Source organism: Leuciscus leuciscus, assembly GCF_965113295.1.
Source record: "Leuciscus leuciscus genome assembly, chromosome: 10".
NCBI lineage: Eukaryota > Metazoa > Chordata > Actinopteri > Cypriniformes > Leuciscidae > Leuciscus > Leuciscus leuciscus.
The window spans coordinates 28,941,950-28,962,090 of NC_138734.1; the positions used below are offsets into that span (position 1 = coordinate 28,941,950).

At 36.3% G+C, this 20,141-nt stretch overlaps 2 pseudogenes across 2 annotated transcripts; both read left to right on the forward strand.

Annotated features, from left to right (window-relative positions):
• Window positions 1-1,563: 1,563 nt before the first annotated feature.
• LOC309507449 (transmembrane protein 53-like) lies at window positions 1,564-10,677 on the forward strand (annotated as a pseudogene). Its single transcript, XR_014211639.1, has 4 exons — window positions 1,564-1,602; window positions 1,813-1,915; window positions 2,876-3,366; window positions 9,399-10,677. The product of XR_014211639.1 is annotated as a transmembrane protein 53-like (transcript).
• Window positions 10,678-10,728: 51 nt separating this feature from the next.
• LOC309507451 (transmembrane protein 243-like) lies at window positions 10,729-17,614 on the forward strand (annotated as a pseudogene). Its single transcript, XR_014211640.1, has 8 exons — window positions 10,729-11,484; window positions 11,806-11,856; window positions 12,515-12,619; window positions 12,825-13,418; window positions 15,197-15,293; window positions 16,103-16,251; window positions 16,425-16,583; window positions 16,675-17,614. The product of XR_014211640.1 is annotated as a transmembrane protein 243-like (transcript).
• The last annotated feature ends 2,527 nt before the right edge of the window (window positions 17,615-20,141 follow it).

Genomic DNA, 20,141 nt, shown 5'->3' on the forward strand with positions numbered 1-20,141 from the left:
TGCAATCTTGACAACGCAGCCTGTTCATTTTGCTGCGTTCACACCAAACGCGAATAGAGCGTCAAATTTGCGTCTAGTTCTATGCTTGAACAGTTTGAATCCATTCGCGCGTCCAAAGCGAATAAAGACGCGCCGCGCGCGTATAATAATAAAGCGAGCATTTGAAGCGAAATAGACGCGTGTTCAGAGCTAAGGCGGGGCTACAGATTCCTAGTTTCCACAGTGCCTACACACCGTCACGGTTTTATCCACTAACCTCTTTTCCTTCATCATTATATTTGACAGGGAAGCCAAAATGCTCCCATACAGGGGATTTAAATGAAGTGGGGCGTTCCTCCGCTCGCTATGACCACGCTGTGTGTGGACTGAACATGCGCACAACTTTTTTTTTTCATAAATCAATCCGCGGATCACGTGTGTGCCGAACCGAAGATATTGATCCGAACGGATCACGGATCAATGATGATCCGTTGCACCACTATTAAATGAATTCATTTATTTATCTAAATAAACCGAAAATAGTACAAACTTTGCTAAAGTGATTGTTTTTGAACAAGTGTTAACTAAGACATTATTAAAAACACATTATTTTAGCTAAAGCATATGTGTAAATATACTTTGCCTTTTGCCCCATGCAGGTGTGTCTTTTACCCCGTGTGTGGGGTAAAAGGCCCACCTCGCCACCTCACACATTTGATGTTATTTCAATTTTTTTCTTCCTTTTTTTTTTTTTCCTGCAATCTTACACTATTATTTTCCTTAAGGTGTGCCTTTAGCCTCGTTGTACCATATATATATATACACGCACAAAACAACTATCAGTGTAATAAATTGAAATGATTCTTTTATTAATATTTTAAGTAACTAATTGAATAGATAAATGCTGCTGTCTCTCTCATAGACTCGGGTCGTGTATAAGTGGCTAGAGCCTCGGATTTGTTTGGAGGATGCTGCAGGTGCAGTAAAACTGCCACCTTCTGGTCAGCTTAAGCCGTGTCCACCCTGTAATCCCGGTTTCTATAACAACCACACTGCCACCTGTTCTCCCTGCCCACCCGGGACTTACTCTGATGGAGTCAAAGGTGATAAATCGTCCAAACATCTTAAGAAGGGCATATGAAACATGATCATTTCAGAAGCATGCACATCATTTTAATTACATAGCCAAAGATATTAAACATGGATTGTGTGGCATCTGTAGCATGCCAGTCTTGTCCAGCTGGCACGGAGCCTGTCCTCGGGTTTGAGTACAAGTGGTGGAACGTGCTGCCTGCCAACATGAAGTCATCCTGCTTCAACGTGGCCAACAACAATTGCGATGGCTTGAATGGTGAGAGATTACACAAGAATGCTGTGGTATTTTACAGCATATGGTTGTAATGCTTATTTTTGCTGCTAGATGTCGCTGTTGCGTCACTAATTACAAATGGACTTTTCTGTACATTCTACATGTTCTTCACATTTGTGCATGATACCTTCATATCTTTTTTTCTACATTTTGTGTCTTTTAGGTTGGGAGGTAGCGGGTGATCACTTACAATCAGGATCAGGTCGTTCGGATAATGATTATCTCATATTAACTCTCAGAGTGCCTGGATTCAAGTGAGTCTTCAAGTAGGCTACTTGTCCTCCTACTCGTAGCCACACTATTCAAGTGCCGCCCACAGCATGTTACGTTCATTATAGCTCATTAAAAACTTGTGGCTAGCATGGTTAAACAGTGTACCTCTGCTGTGTGAGTTGATATTACAAGTATTTCCTTACATAACCTCTGCTCTCTGTGTAATAATGAGTCTGTATTGTTCCTATCAGGTTGCCCATGTCTGTTCAAGGAACATCTGGCAGTGAGTACGGACGGATCACTTTTGAGTTTGAAACTAGCTGTTCAGCTGACTGTGAGTTTTACTTTATGACGGTAAGTGTGTTAATATGTGTTTGTGATCTTTTTTTCTTTTTTTTGATAGACCATTTTAATCTGCTTTTAAATGTGCACTTAAAACAATTTACATCTAAAGAATGGTAATTTTGACATCTACACACTTTCTTGGTGTTTTGTAATACTTGGTATGAAATGAAGTCAAATGATGTTGTACAACCTGAATCAAACAAAACCTTAAATTATTTTTATTTAATTTTTATTGCATTTAAATGTATTATTGCCTATTACACTTACATTTAATTTATTTATTTAGCATACATTTTTATCCTAAGGTGACTTACAAACGAGAATTGCAACAAGTGATCTTAAAGGGGCAATAATCACGAGAAGTGCTAATAATACAAAGTTTAAAAAATTGTCCTGAATAGTACAAGCTAGAACAAGGAAAGCTTACAAAAAGCTTAATCTGTAACAAAATTGTATTTCCCCTCACACATTTCCCCTTTTTGCCAAAATAAGTAGGTAAAATATACATAAAATTAGGTTTAGGTTCAAATTGTATCAGCATAGATGAATTATTGCTATTTTGCTATAAATAATTATGTACAATTGATTACAATTTCTCACGAATCTGGCTAGAATATGTTTAAAGTGTATGCAAAAAAAAGGATAAAAAAATACTTTTGTTAACATTACTTAACTACATTAGTCTACAATACATTAACAAACAATGAACAATACTTCTACAGCATTTATTAAGAGGAGCAGGGCTTTGAAACGCACTGTTTTAACTGATTCAGACAAATGCAAGGATTCAGGCAATACAGCATGTCGTTCATCCAGAAGATTAGATTTTTCCTGAAGCGGCAGATTTCTAGAATTCAGGTGTCTTTGGGCAGATTTCTGTGGCGGCCGAGGATACGTGAGTAAGTTGGAGCCAGCTGTGACGTTTTGTAAAAATTAACTGCTGTTGTTTCCACTGTGCTCTTTCTTTAGCTCACCTGGTGTCATGTGTTCCAGAGCGGTCCCCATGGCTGGGGTCACTGCGCACAAGATCCGTAAACGCATCACCTTCTTCGCCAGTGACGTCGATGGGACTCCTACGGCTAGCTTTTCACCTGGTCCCCCTAAACCTATATTGCTGTTACTGCCGTGGCTGGGCTCCAGACCGCAAGCCATTGCCAAGTACTGTGAGATTTACTTTCGCACAGGCTTTGATGTGCTCGTAGAGGAAAGCGAAGTGAGCGAGTTCTTGTGGCCCCGTTGGGGGTTGGAGTACGGTGGCCGTGTGCTGGAATTATTAGAAAGCGAGCGCTTCTCACAGCGCCCCCTACTGGTCCATGCTTTCTCCATAGGGGGATATACGTTTACTCAGGTGCTTGTTCATGTGGCCAAAGATACCCAGCGTTACCAAGGCCTGACAAACAGGATCAGGGGTCATATCTACGACAGCCTGGTCATGGGATCACTGGACCATATGGCCAACGGTATGTACAGAGTAAGTAACGGTATTTACAATGTAAAGTATGTTCATATATAATCCTTTCAGTCTGCACTGCTAACACTTTGGGGTGGATGGTGTGATCAGAATCTTGCATCATGTTATGACTATTTTTATATTATGTATATTATTTGTGCTGTAAATTCAAGTGATAATGTTAAACATTCAAACTCTACAGTTGTACAAACAAATCTTTCACTTTTTGACTTGTTTTGGCTTACATCCTGATCTGCATTTTCACATTCACATTACACATTTTTTTTCATGTATAATAAATGACATAATACAGATGGTGGACAACCAGAATGCCTATTACCGCCGCGCCAGCTGCCGCGGCGAAATCACCGCGGCAAAAATAAACCAGCCGCATTTCAAAGTCGTTCCCGAAATGACCGCCAAGTGGCGCAAAGGGGCATTGCCGTATTTTAAAATGTAAGTGGGTTAAATATAAAACCCTAAGCCTAATAGGCATATTGTTCATATATATAAATAGGCCTATTAGGCTACAACAGAATAGAACCAAAGATAGAATCAATTTTAGAACTGAAAAAATAGAATCAAAAGTTAAAAATAGAGACAATATTAGGAGCAATGACGCTGAATATTTTTACTATTCTATTGAGGAATTAGATAAATGAAGAGCTCTCGTGAGCGATACAATTGCATAGTAATTTATAGTGATTTCAAAAGCAGTCCTTTTGAAATGCATGGAGTAGTGTGGCATAATTTTTGAGAGATTACGCGGAACGCGTTTTAGTTAAGATCCTGGTTTCAATGCCCTTATATAGGCTACGCTACTGCTTAAAAAAATGTCACAACGCGTTTTGAGATTGTTTTGAATTAAAAATTGAAGTTTAAAATGGAGTGTTTTGGCACACCAGGTCGAGTGGCGTTACGCATTGTTCAAAAATCAGGTTTTATTCTGGCATGTTGAATTGGCGTTAGAATTTTTTTTAGATTTTAGATTTCGTTCGATTTTTTTTCTCATAACAGCTAAAATAACTTAATATATGCCTTGTCTTAATATGACCTACTTAATATAGGCAATAGGCATATAATAGCCTATATAATAAATTAGCAAAACTTGGCCACTAAATATTTAATTTTCAATTATTTTAATTATCACAATTCAAGTTTTAATTTTATTAAATTGAACAAGCAGCATTTAATCAAATATTCTAAAAGATGTATTATTAATAATAATGTTATTTCAACATAATATTTCGTTTTTTCGACATAATATGTGCGTGCAACAAGCAAGATGTGTATTTGTAAATCCGGTGATGCGTGCATAGATTTTTATCAATAAACTAGTGTTTTCTGACAGTGTCGACTGCAAAGATGAAGTTGACGATCGCCATATTTGTAGTGAACGCACCTAGAGAGAAATGCACGTAAAGACATAATCAGAGAGTAGCCTTTTTCTTTTCGTTTTGAATTATTTCGTTTGAAGACATTTCAAGCTTTGTGTATTTGATGTATTTATCATGTCTGTGTGAGGCATACGCTGAGTTTCGTTAAGTTAGGAGGATGAGATGCGCTCCAGCTGATGTGCAATGCAAGTGACCGCGCGGGCGCCTCCATGATTAGTGTCTATTATATTTGCTTCTCTTACTTATCTCTTAAATCCAGAAATTGGTAGATGAAAAATGTATTTAAATTAAGATACAATTTATAGAAAACGAAATTCACTTTAAAGAAAGGTTTTCTACTAAACAAAACTTAATGAAGTGGTCAAAATCATGTCTGACCCACTCCATATCCATCTCTCGATATAATGCATCCTATCTTACTCCTGCTGTTCACTTTTCATATTCAACATAGATGGAAAAAAATAACATTAGAATATTTTAACAAATATGATACTAAATGAGATTATTTAATGGCTACAACAGTATAGTAGGCCTATAGACTCTATTTGTACAAATTGCTGCACATTAATTTAATTAAATGAAACCTTGTAACGAATTCACACTGTAGGGTAGACTGTGTACAGTTGAGACACCTTAAATAACTTGCGTTCGCAGCAAGCACAAGTTGTGATTTTTGCTGTGCACTTGCATATTAGTGTCAGCTGGGAAGGAAATATAGAGACCAGACCTCTTGGAACTTTAATTGAATACATAGCGTTGGTAAAGCATACTGAAATTACATCCCTACAAATGTATTAGGCCCTACTGAAAATAAATGTATCGAATTTAAGCAAAGTAGCCTAAATGTTAAGACTGTAAGCCCTTTGCTTTTTTCGTAGCCTATAAAGGATTCTTATAGCCGACTTTGTGTTAATTTAATCTGTAGAGGATTTTTTTAACTCAAACATTAACACTGAAATAAATGAAACTAAAGTATTGTAAAATTTTTGGCACACCACGACGAGTGGCGCTATGCATTGTTCTAAAGCCAGGTTTTATTCTAGCATGTTGAATTAGTGTTTGACAAACGCGGCGGCGCGTTCTTTTGAATGAAGAGCGCTTGTCGCTCGTGTGAGCGAACACACACTGGAACGTTAGGCCATGTGCAACGAGTGAATCGTGGCCGAGTGGTTGAACTTACGTTACGATCATTTAGATGACACGGGTTCGAAACCCGAACTAACTTAGACTACTGATATTTTTATATTAGCCTATTAATGCATTGTATAGTCTATTGTTGATGCAGAGAGATTTGTCTATAGTTCTAAAACATAGTTTTTTGCTTATAGCCTATTTACAAAATAAAATCACCATGCATTTCCATTTTACACCAAGGAACAAATATTATACAATGACTTTACTTCTGTAACCTATAATAATTCCAATCGTAATTTCAAAAGCAGTTCTGTAAAAAAAATAATATATAGGCTATAGGCTATATATATATGACGTTTAAACGACAAACAATAAAATCAGAACAAGTATTCTGTTGCGTTCATGGTTCCAGTGGCAGTAATGCATCCACGGCTTTTAAAAATGTCACAAAGCGTTTTGAGATTGTTTTGAATGAAATATTGAAGTTAATAATTAAGTGTTTTGGCACACCATGACGAGTGGCAAACTCTTTGTTTTGTTTTGCAAACTCAGCTAGCCTGTGGGGGGTTTGGAGAAGGCAATAGTTGCTTTATCGTGGGGGTGCAGGACAGAGGTGTTAATGTTCCGTCTTTCATATGGAGAGTGTCGGAGCCAGCCTGATGAGCAGGCAAAGGCAAAATTCTAAGGATTAATCTCAAAATCTCCAAAAGTCCATAGCCTACGTACAGTAGGCCCTATATTTATATTGTAGTTTTATTGATTGTATTTAAAGGTTTTCCACAAACAATTTCAATTTAGCAGCTCTTTAATTCGCGACCCACCTCGTTTTATTGTAAGGTGAATTCAGCAAGGCATGTTGTATCTTTGAAGGAACAAAAGCTATTTGTTACAGTTTTTTTCTTCGTGATTTGTGTGGATGACACACAGCCACATATACAGTATTATCAGCTGTATGGTGTTTTTTTTTTACGCTGAAATGCTTAATTTCGAGAAAGACCCGCCGCGCGCAGTGAGGGAGACCAAACTTACTATAAAAATATCCAGCGCGAGAGAGGCAAAGAAAAACGCCTGTTCTTAATTTATGTTGCTTTGAACTTTTTTCGTTTTGTACCGTTTAAATTTTTTAATTTAGCTGCAATTTCTTTGACAATAGAAATTTAAAATGTTGCAAGAATAAGATTCTGTGTTTCTTATTTTGCATCACAAAGGGAATAAACTCTATCGATGCAACCCTGTTTAAATAAATAAACTGTCCCGACACTTTATTCATACCTTGAAATGTGCGATGGGTTTTCAAACTTAATTAATTTTCTTATACATTTTCATTGTTTATTTTTTAATTGAAAGCAATACTGTATTGGAAGTATTTTTCTGATTTGTTCGATCTGTTTTGTAAAATGTCTTCCGTTGCTATGGCCGGGTATCACTGTCAGTCATCTCAATCTCGTGAATGATTCACACACACACAAAAAAATAATTTAGCAGATTTATATTTTTACATATTCAATCAGTCTCATTTTTGTTCAAATAATAAAAAAATAAAAATAAAATATATATATATTATAAACAGATAGGAAACTTACCTTTTAAAATGCCGCAGTTGCTGCTGTTTTGCCCTGTCACTTGCGCCACCCGGTATAGCCTAGTCATTTCGCGAACGACTTTGAAATTCGACTGGTTTATTTTTTCTGCGGCAGTAATAGGCATTGTGGTTGATTATTTATTAAAGAATTCAATTGATAATCATAACAACAAGTAAGCCTATTTAATTCTGAATATAACAAAGAATGCTTAAACCGACTAACATCGGTTAGTAGCCTAACTGCAAGTCCTGAAAATGTTTTAATTTTACGGTAAATTATTTTAATTTATTTCACTGTTATGTTTCAGTTAATAAATCTACAAACACATTAAAATAACACGAAGTAAATGACAAGTAACCTATTGACATAGCCTTTCTAAATTATAGAAAAACTGGGCACACAATGTTAACGTGTGTCTACTTTTTTTAAATTTAATGAATTTGAATTCGTTTAACCACAAGATTTATCTTGAATTTATCTGTGACCTCAGCTCAGATTACTGCCGCGGCAGATTACGTCATTAAGAGAATAAACTGACACTTTTCAAAGTCTGTGATTACAGCGCCACTCGGCGGTAAAAGGCAGCAAATACACATCCCAATTTTGCCGCCGCGGGAACGGCGGCGGTAAAAGTCTCATTCTGGTTGTCCACCATCTGTAGCTACATAAATTCATGGTATCTACTACAATATTACAAATGTATTACAATTTAAAATAACTATTTTCTATTTTAATTCATTTTAAAATGTAATTTATTTCTGTGATTGTAAAGCTGAATTTTCAGCATCATTACTCCAGTCTTCAGTGTCACATGATCCTTCAAAAATCATTCTAATACTGCATTCAAATAAGCTGATTAAAGTAAATTCACACTGTAAATGTGTTTGTGATTTAATATGTCTGTGTAGGAGTGTTGTTTCTGTAGTAGAGCAACCCCCATAACAGATGGTTAACTAACGTACTGGAGACTTGAAGTTGGCACTATGACCAAATGTGGGGTCATGGACTATATAAATCAGTCAGCCTCTGCTAGTAATTATAGGGTACATGATTACTCAGACAGTATCATGTTTTATTGTCAGGTTTGATTTCAAACTTAATTAAAAGCAATATACCTTCTCATATAAATAAAACTTTATATATCCCTAAAGTTAGGATGTAGAAATATCATGCTTGTAAAATAAAAGTTTGGTACTACCTCATCAAAAATAAAATACAATGTACATAATTGTTTATGTAAATTGCAGTGCATAACACTTCTGCTTGTAAAAACCTTAAAACATTTTGACTCAATCTGGAGATTAATACTACTTTTTAAAAATGTAAAGTTGGTACGAATTTTTTAATTTGATTGAAAGAAGCCTCTTATACTCACCAAGGCTACAAAACTTTGGTAAAAAAACCTGTAATATTGTGAAAAATTCTTACAATTTAAAATAAATATTTTATTATAATATTAGTTTTATTATAGCATTACTCCAGTCTTCAGTGTCACATGATCCTTCAGAAATCATTCTAATATGCTGATTAAAACATTTGTTACTATTATCAATGTTGAAAAAACATTTTGCTGTGGAAATGGTGATACATTTTTTTTCAGGATTCTATGATGAGTAGAGAGAACAGCATTTATTTGAAATATAAATCTTTTTTAACAAAATAAATGTCTTTACTGTCACTTTTGATCAATTTAATGTGACCCCAAACTTTTGAACGGTATTTGTATGTCTGTGTCTGTATATTTATCTGCCTACCACATAGCAACACTTGCAACCATGTAGCTTTCAAACATCCAATTTCTTTTCAAACGCCTCAAGTATTCAAACTACACAAGGCCTAAAAAACTTCAGAGATAAATTTATCCTGATGAACTAGAATTAGTTGTCCCTGAAATCTTTTGCTTTGATTATTTTGGGTTTGTTTTCCAGGTCTGGGTAAACCATATTTCCCCGGATGGAGGGTCTTGTGAGAACGGCTGGCCTTCTGTACTTCCGTGTCTTTAAACACCAGACGGTTGACTACTTTAACTCGGCGATCAGCATTTTCTGGAACACTCCTGTGATGGCACCTGCTCTCTTCTTTTACTCTGAGAACGATGCAATGTGCGATTACAAGAGCGTGGAGAAGATGGTGGAGTTATGGAGGAATCGAGGCCTATCTGTCGAGATCAAGAAGTGGAAAGAGTCTGTTCATGCAGGTCATCTGCGCACACATCCTCAGGAATACCTGGCCACCCTAGAGAACTTTGTGATGTCTCTCAACATGGTGCCTCTAAAGGCCAAAATGTGAACTCTGAACGGCCATCACCTGTCTCATCAAACATTAGAAATTGCCTGAAGTGCCTGGTTTGACTGTTCTAGGTCGCAAAATTTGATTGTTTCTCAAACCTCTTTAGTCTGTTGAAATATTTATGTGACTACATTTAATGAAGACCATACCACTGGCGTGTTGAGGATGTGTAATACTACATACAATCTGTTGATATGTAACCGATTTGGTTTGTTGCAATACAATGTGAAGCTCCTGTACTTCGGACCTCAAAATGGCTATCTTGAAATACACAACTGTATATCATTATTTTGCTGTAGATATTTGAGATAAACAGTAAAAGGTTTAAGAGACCTTTTGCATGTAATGAGTCGTAGCTTATATGACAACTTGACTTAACTTTTAACATCTATAGTATGTTCATTTGAATGCACTGACTGTCCATCTTGGACCATTGATCTGTTTGCTTCAAAGGGATTGCTTTCAGTTTTCTTTGACTAATTATTTGTTTTCAAATGAAGAAATGACCTAGCTATATACAATTTGCTACTAGCTATAACAAATCTGAATTAAATGTATAATATACCATTTGACACAATCCTGGTAAACCTATGCATTGTTGTTTTTCTAGCAAAGACACGTGAATAATATAAAGGTTGTGTTCAGGTACCTAAACTGGAAATACGGTGAATACAAGTAAAGTCGGACACTTAGGTTTTTGTGTTACATATTTCTGTACTTTTACACTGTATTATGTAATGGAGATATGTATCTATTTAAAATTATATTGTGCGCAGGCCTTAGCCATTTGGCATATTTTAAAGCAATGTCCATGTCAAAATGTCCTACTTACCTGTATTCACCTTGTTTATCAGTGCAATAATGAAGGTTTTTACTTTTTGGTTTAAAATCAAATAAATAAATCATTCTGATTAATAATGTGTTTTTTTGTTTGTTTAGTGTAGAAGTCTCACAAAAGGTTACAGTATAGCTGAAAAACAGGATGTGACAAGAGTTACACAGTAATTCACAGTACTCAATCCGGGGAGTTCATGAAGTGTGCATATGATGGAGACTTTACTATCCCATGACTCAATGGGAGAGGATTTATGAATGGCATTGAAGCGATGATTATTATGATAATTTCGACCCATCTAACCTGAGTTAGAGCAGGGGTGTCCAATCCTGCTCCTGGAATTCAGCTCCAACCCCAATTAAACACACCTGAACCTTAATCAAGGTCTCAGGTGTGTTGAGGCATGTTGGAGCTAAACTCTGCAGGACAGTGACCCTCCAGGACCAAGTTTGGACACTCATAAATCAGAGAACCCATCTGGGCCACTAAGCCCCGTCCGTTTCATTCATAATAATTGCCATTTTCACTTTATAAATTGAAATGTAAGATTTGCAAGTTACCCATCAAATTATTTCCTGTAATTTCCCATAACAAAATAACCTCATGACCATTTCCTCTAACAATGTTTTCCTATGTCCCATTAAAAGATCAAATATATGTAAAATAACTCCCTTTGTGCTGCTTCGGCCAGAGGCATGAGTGAATGTTATGCTTCTGGAGAAATGAGAAAGGCCTTTCAGGCCTGATCATGAGTGCAGAAGGTTGTGTGGTTCAGAGATGATCCGCTCCTCATGACCAGAATCCCTCTCAGTCCCGCCAGCAACATGGAGGACTTCAGCACACGCACCGATGGTGCGGACAACACGCTGTTTGGAGAGACTTTAACGCGGGTGAGAGAGGCAGCTTTACTTATTTAAAGTTCTGGTTGGCATGTTTTATTTTTTATATTCCAGAAAAGAAAGTAGTTTTAAGTGTTTAAGTAGCAGCGGTGAAGAAACATGATTTTTTTTAAAGATAGGTTTTAATTGCTTACTTGCTTAAGTCAGACAATCACATGAGCAGGTGTTACATTATGAAGCAGAATTAAAGGGATAAATGAGTATGCACAATCTGAACTTGGATAGGCCTAGGAAAGATGTAGTAAAAATAACTAGTTAAATTGACAACTTAAGCGCCTGTATTTGTTCATGCCAACTTCTGTTTTCTTTAAGCACACAGTTCTTAACCTGGCTTTAGGTGGACTCGCATCTCTCTTACTCCTAGTGAGTATTGTTGACTACACACAGACACACACACATGCACATGCGTTTGTATGGCTATCTTTGTGAGGACATTCATGCAATCCCTAGCCTTAACCTTAACAACTAAGTGCCTAACCCTAATTCTATCCTTAACCCTAAAACTAGCGCTTTAAAGGGGTGTCAGAAAGTGAAGACCTGCCAAACACTCACACTCTCTTATGTGGACTTTCCATAGACTTAATGCTGTAAGCTGTTTTCTTTCTTTGTGGGGACCAAAAAATGTCCAGCACATTTTGTCTCCACAACGTAGGGTTTAACACACACACACACACACACACACACACACACACACACACACACACACACACACACACACACACACACACACACACACACACACACACACACACACACACACACACACACACACACACACACACACACACACACACACACACACACACACACACACACACACACACACACACACACACACACACACACATTTGTATTTGCAGTAGTGTTTTGGCTATCTAAATCTTACATAATGAATTGAAGGATCCTTTTATAAAAAAAAAAAGAAGTTTTTATGGTGTTGGCCCTACATATATCTGCAATGACTGATTACTGATCACTGCATCCAACCGCAAGCTGTACTCTATTTTATCCTCTTTTTCAGGTAACTGTCATCAGTTCATTTGTCTTCCCTACTCCTCCTCCAACAGCATTAAATATATTTTTTGTTGTCTGCATCCTCATGATCTGTTCCTCTGTATTGGTGCTGGTAAGTTTATACATGTATGTATGTATGTATGTGTGTGTGTGTGTGTGTGTGTGTGTGTGTGTGTGTGTGTGTGTGTGTGTGTGTGTGTGTGTGTGTGTGTGTGTGTGTGTGTGTGTGTGTGTGTGTATACACACACTACAGCACATACTGTAGTACAAATGAATGTGTATATCATTTCTTAAAAATAAGTTTCTGTTTGTTGCAGATTTTCTGGTATCGTCAAGGTGATCTGGATGCAAAGTTCCGTGGTCTGATTTATTATTCCATTGGTCTCGTTATCATCCTCTGTCTGTGTGCCAATCTGTACTTCCATGATGTTGGAAAATGACATGATTCAGGCACACCACTCATACTGAGCACCTTCTTAATTCTCTCAAGCACAAAAGTTGTAAAATTAATATAAAAGGTATTTTATCTGTCAGAAGGGATAGTTTTGATTGTGTACATCGGTGATCAGATGATTGTTCAAACATATCAGTTTATTTGAACAGTGTACCTTGTGTTTTTTATGCTGAATATTTGTGTTTCTTTATTTTCTGTTGCTGTCAAGAGTCATGCTTAAGGCTGCAGTATTTCAGTAGAGTTACTTGTATAAAATATTGTGATTTTTTTGTTTTGTTCTGTGAACAATGCTGGTACTAAAGGACGGAGCCCTGACAATGAATAAAATATACACATGTACCATGGAAGTTAAATGTTTTGTGGGTTGGAGACCATGATGACATGAGTCTGGTTTTGCTCTTCAAGAAGACCAACTGTTGAATGATTTTGCAAAACCACTATGAACCATCAAACCAAAGTTAGCATTCAATAATACAATTTATACCTGTACATTTTTTAAAACTTTTTCAACATCAGGATTTTAAGAAAAAGTATATATTTTAGGTGCTGTGACAAGTTATTAATTTGAGGTTTTCAACAATTTAATCACCTTTTAGCTGTTAAAATAAATACCGGGGTGTTACAAATATTCCTCATAGGCTAGTCTCAATTAATAGGCTATAAGATCATGGAAATAATATACATAATTATACAAGATGATACAATTGTACAAGACAAAATCATTTTAGATGCAGCATATCCCACATTATAGAACACCATTCCTAATTTATTTAAAACGACTGCCATCTAGCGGTGTGCAGATAACAATTGCAAACTCTTTGAACTATTATTTGTGAATGTAAAAGTAACTTTTTGAATATTCATCTTGTTATCCGATTGTATTTACAGATATTTTTATTATTGTATTTATACGAGTAATACGGTGTGCGAATTATACAATGAATTTGATGGTCACCCTCAAAGTACATGTGTTCATGCCTCACCTATAAATGTCTATTTCTCAATAATCCTGACGTGGTCTTTCTCGGAAAAGCCTTTGAAGCCAAAAACATCACTGGCATGTGATCAGTCAGACTTTGTGAGACTCGGCAGGCTCTACACATGCATTCACCTCACATTCTCACATCCTCTGTCTTAAAAAGAGTAAACAAACATAGGCTTTTCCCTCTGAAACGGACCACAAGCATGAACAGCCTACACAATTTCTATCTCATAATGCAAATATTTTAGCAATTGCTTTCCGGTCTGAGAAGAGCAAGCGGCACTGCCTTGATAGAAATATGCTGCATCTGGCTATGCTTCGTCATTTATCCGAGTATCTCCACCAGTTTCATCACATGAACAAATGTTTTGGAGTATTTTAGATTATTTAGAGATAGTTTATTTTTAGTTGTGCCTTCTCTCATTCTATTCGGTTTCCAGTTTGAATAAGAGCATATGTGTCATGTAGCCAGGCTAGGCGTTGTATATCCTGTGTGAAACTTGCATTCATTGTTATTTGCATGGGTTAGAAGCTGAATTAGCACTGTGAAGGTGTAATGCTCACTTGTGAAAAAGCTTCCAGGGAATCAAAAGTAGAAAAGAACGGGATCTATCTTAATAGTCAGCACCCACAAGCTGAGGATTTGAACAAACTCTATGCAAATGATTCATGATGAAGTTCCCTGGTCCCTTTAAATGCATGCTAAACAGATTGGGATCAGAGATATATTTTAGAATTTTAAATAGCTATAAAATTTAAATAAAACATATCATTATCATAAAATAGGATAAATTCATTACAATAAAAAGAGAAATAATTTTTTTGCCGTAATTAGGGATCCCTGACTGAAGGCATAAGAATGCAATCGATCATTGGAACGGCAACTGTCAATCAAGAATAGACACGCCTCCTTTTCACCTGTTCACTGACACTTATGGCCGGTTCAGATTACACGATTTTAGCCCGATTTTGCCACGATCCGTTTGACTTAAGATCACATCATCATGATCATTCACATCATCCGTTAAACGAGACAAAGAAATCGTTCGCGATAGCGGCGAGAGACATTTCATTTGATAAGATGTTTCTGTTCTGTAGGACCGTATTTTGTTTACTTATTTTTGCTCTCATGCATGTTAAGGGAAACTCGGGATATGGTATGTAGCAACTCTGAAATTGCACGTGACAAATAAGGCCTTGATGAAACTCTTACACGAAGATTTGTTTATAATATCAAATGACACTTTTTACAGCTGTTCAATTGTACCTTGGATTTAACAACTGTAGCTCATTGGAAAACCATCAAGAATCGAAGCGTCCACTATGTTCCAAGCCATGTTTCAGTGAAGGGTAAGAGTCCTTTTTTAAAACTACACTTTATCTAGCCTACATTATTCACTAAGTGAATTGCACTGTAAAATGTTTTGTCAGGTAACTTAAAATATGAATAATGAACTAGTATAAATCTAAATATGATAATATCCACATTGATTTTATTTAACTAAAAAAAAATTGAACAAGGCTATAAAAACATATTAAGTTACATAGCCTACATGAACGCTTGACAAAAATGGAAGTGTAGGCAATATAACAGCACAATACAATTAATTTTTTTATTCAATTAATTAACACAAACAGTTACAACATAAAAATATAATAAAATGCAAATATATATTAAAAAAACTAAACAAAAAAATCTACAATGTTATACTCCTTAAAATACAATGCATTATTAAATTAATTTGAAAGATTTAGGAATATAGGAAAGATTTTAAGAATTAGCCTAAAATGTTCTGCTTTATGCAACAATAAAAAAAAAAGTATATGCAAAGTTGCATTTTGATTGGATTTTATTCACTTGTATTTTTGTAAAGATACTTGCTTGAAATGTTGTGTTGAGCAATGTGTCTTTTATTGTTAAACAACAGTGAAATAATATGTGGGCAAAACAATAAGACAAAACTATAATCAGAAGTCTGTAATCTCTGTGATGCTGTATTCTTTCACTGTATTGTATCAGTTTTCAGAGCCCCTCACTTACACAATGTGTCTAGTTCAGACCATCCAAGAAAAAAGTCAGCATCTAGATATACATTATTTTGATTGTGAGTTTCAGTGTTTTGTATTGAGAAGCATGTCTGGCTTTGATTTGCCTACAGATGCTTCTCCTCTGAGTTTGTCCCTTATGGGAATGAGACGGGCTGGTTGGCAGTGTACAGCAGCAGAGGGCCTTCTGTTCGTGATGCCACTGTAGCTGCTTTGATTGACAGGGTGCAGATTGGAAAGCCCCTCCTCATGGAAGTCTCAGGTTATTGTCAGCCTTGTCATAGCAACCCTTGTGCAATTTAAGTTGCTTGTAATTCAATTGTGCTTTTAATTAAATTGATTTAAATTGAATTGGACACAAGATACAATATTATTTTCTCAAAAATCATCTAAGCAATGCAATGTAATCCCTTGTATATTTGATTATATTTCCAGTCATACCAGATCTGAGCAAAGAAAACATTTCCATGGTTTTCATTACATTTAGTGGGAACCCTGGTCCTCAGGGCTTGCATAATATGTCTCTTATGGCCAATGGATACTTCACCTGCTACATAGATGCAATATTACCTGCTGCTGGAGTGTACCATTTAAGTATGTTTACTGGACAGTACTATAGCTACAAATATGGGAAGAATGAAACAGAATAAGATTTTGTGATCACCATATGTCTTTGTGTTTTTAGATGTGACCATAACGAACAGTATCTATACTCATTCTACCAGCTGGCAGATTAGAGCATGTCCCTCTGGGACTGAGTAGGCTACTTGAATCTCATGTTGTCCGAGAGAGGTCGGGATATCCCGTCCTGTGCCCCTCTGCCCACAGACACAGAGGACAAGCAGCAGGATAAAGCCTCAACCAAACCCACAGACAGTCACAAGCGAGGTCCATTCATAAAGAAAAGCTACTCCGTTATACAAACCTATCAACACTATTTTATATTTTTCTGCTTTGAATGTGTTATGTTTTTTCCAGCTGTTTGGATTTTTTCGGACACTACATTTTCCCTAAACAAATTGCGTTATCTGTTGCTTGTATTTTACATGTGTATTATAATGTTCTTTAAAAGCATGATTAAAAAACAAAAAAACATTTACTTTTGATTTTAGTTTGCCTTTTCTGGGGTAGTTAGGCTACTGAACATTCCTGTTATATTCTTGCCTTTAATATATCAAAGAAAGGCATAGGCCTATATAGTTCAAATTTAAATGACAAAAGACTATATTAGAACTGCGTGTTCAAAGGGATAAAGAAATGAAACTTTTAAGTTCTACTTGGCTTAATCATTTTTATTAGAAGTTCTTCAAGTTTAGTTTTCTGCAGTTATTGTACGATATGCTCCACTGTGCCGGTTCGGGCCGTCAGGTTGGTCTCGAGGTCATGCTCAAGTCCTGTAAAGCATGCACACATATCTTTCAGACTGCTTTTCAAGCTATTACATACATGAATTTGTCATTAGACAAACAGCCACTGTTATAGCCTACCCCCAACTTCTCCTTCTGGACAAGATTTTGATGTCTTCAGTGTTCATTGTCTTATTGGTCGATTGTAGACTATTGACAGCTATTGTATTGTGACTGTTGCACAGTATAAAACATCTAAATAAACATTTTACACTTTCACATCGCCTTGTGTTTTAAATAGATAAAGAGAAATCTACAAATACCAAAAGTATTCATGCATTACTTTAACATTAAACAATATCAAGACTATAAAACTCGTAAAATCTCCGCGAATCACAACAAGCGTATCAGTGAGAACACTTGTTCAAATAGCGCACACTCAAACCTGACTGCACATCACATTTTTGACTTTGATTCTGCTTTTATTCGTAACGCAATGGACCGGTCAACGGGACATAAATTAATCCTTAAAGGATGGGACATTTGCACAAATATAATAAATAACTTACCGTAGCCTATTTTATAAGTCGCTCCAGAGTCGCATATCAGTCAAAAAATGCGTCACGAGGAAGAAAAAACATATAGGCCGCCCCTATAGCTAAAAAAAAAAAAAAAACGTTACAGACAGTTCTCCGTTACGGACGTGAGCGCTCTAAAGCGGCACTAAGCGAATGTTTTAAAACTTTCACAGAGACCTCAAACTGAAAGCACAAAGCCTGTCTTTAAATTTAATTTCGTTTTGTATTAATTGTATCTTAATTTTAATCGATGTTTCATAAAAAAATTGTCTGAGTTTAATAAATAAGAAGGCAATTAGAAAATAGATAATCATTACACGGAGGCGCTGGCGAACCTGGAGCTCGTCTCATAAATGAACCGAAACTCAGCGTAGGCCTATAAGGTAGCCTATTGCCTCACAGATAGCTTGAAATGTCTACTTTTAAGCAGAACAATTCAAAACGAAAGAAAACAGACTGCGCTGCTTATGTAGGCCTAATTCGTATGAAATGTGCATTTCTCTCTGGCGCTGCGAAGATCGCGAGTCGTCAACTTCATCTGTCTAGCCGACACTGACATAAAAAAAAAATTAGTAAACAATTAAAATGTATCCTGCTATATTTTACATATTTGCCTGTTCCTTACAAAACACTAACAGTGGGGTTTTTTTTTTTTTTTTTTTTTTTTTTTTGCAGCTGCGGGCAAATTCTTTCGACACACACAATAGCCTACACTCTGCGCTTATGTTTTAAAAACATAATTTAACATATACAACAATTTTTAAATAGCCCACTTAAAGTGTTTATTACAAATAAATGACTAAATGCTAAAAATTAATACATTTTAATGAACTAACATATGCGTTGCATTTACAATTCTGTGAAAACAGGGGGTGCTGCAGCACCCCCAGCACCCCCACTTCCCGCATCCCTATACATGTCTGTAAGGAACATGGAACAGTGCCGCTGCTCACCGCTCACAGCCAACAGTCACTGGCAATCCTATAGCTACGATAGCCTATAGCTATTTCGGCTACAAAAAGAGGTAGCCTACTTTAACTGCAGTGTTATAAAGTTGTGGATGGTTGTCTTTTTTAAAAAGTATTTTGTCTTTTATTTTTCGTGTTCGCATTTATGAGGAAAACGTGACCGTTCTTCATAACGGACTCGCGACCGCTCTGAACGCAGCACTAAAAGACTGCTTTAAAACTTTCACAGATACCTAAAACAGAAAGCACAAAGCCTTTCTTCAAAACGAATTTCGTTTTGTACTAATTGTATCTTAATTTTAATCAGTGTTTTATTATCCAATTTCCTGGATTTAATAAGTAAGTAGCCATTCAAGACACGGAGGGCGCCAGCGCCTCAACTGAACAGCGCTATCATCCATGAACCGAAACTCAGCGTATAGCCTACTCTCCTCACACACGTGTAAAAAAAAAAAAAAAAAAAAAAAAATATTTATATATATATATATAGGCTATATATATATATATTATCTACAGAAATCTCTCCATCTCTGCATTTCTCTCCAGCGCGTTCACTAGGATACTGCGAAGATCGTGAGTCAGTAGCCTATCGTCATCTTTGCAGCCGACACAGAAAACACTTGTTTATTAATAAACAATTAAAATGTTTCATTGCAATAGTTTACATATTCAGAATCATTACTTTTGCTGGTTCTTAGTGACAGCTTTTAGGTGCCGTTTACATGAACGCGTCACTGCATCAGCACCAGAGAGAGAGAGAGAGAGAGAGAGAGAGAGAGAGATTTCATTTACTTATTTTTAGGAATTATAGCCTAATGAACAAACAAATATATTAAGAGCGCCGCCACGTTGTATTGCGTTGAACGTTCACCAAATTCTTACAGAAATATGTTCTAAATATTGCAATGTTTTTTTTTTTCAATATCGTGCAGCCCTAGTGTAGGCTAGCCATGACCCCGCACCCAAATACTATCAAAACACTCCAACGCAATCTCCATTCTTCGCGAAAGATGGATAAAAAAGCGGACAGAAAAAAAAAAAAACATTGACAAAATTATAAATGACTCGCCAAATCACAGAGATGCCGATTCGCACGGGACTAATATTATCACAGGACCTCGGTGTTCGGCGAAATATGGTAGGTCATTTGCGGGGGAATTTTTACTTTACAAATTACAGACATGGCCGATTCGCACGGGATTAAGATCACAGACAATCTCCGCGATTATTACAAATTACTAGAGGTCACCTGGTAATACT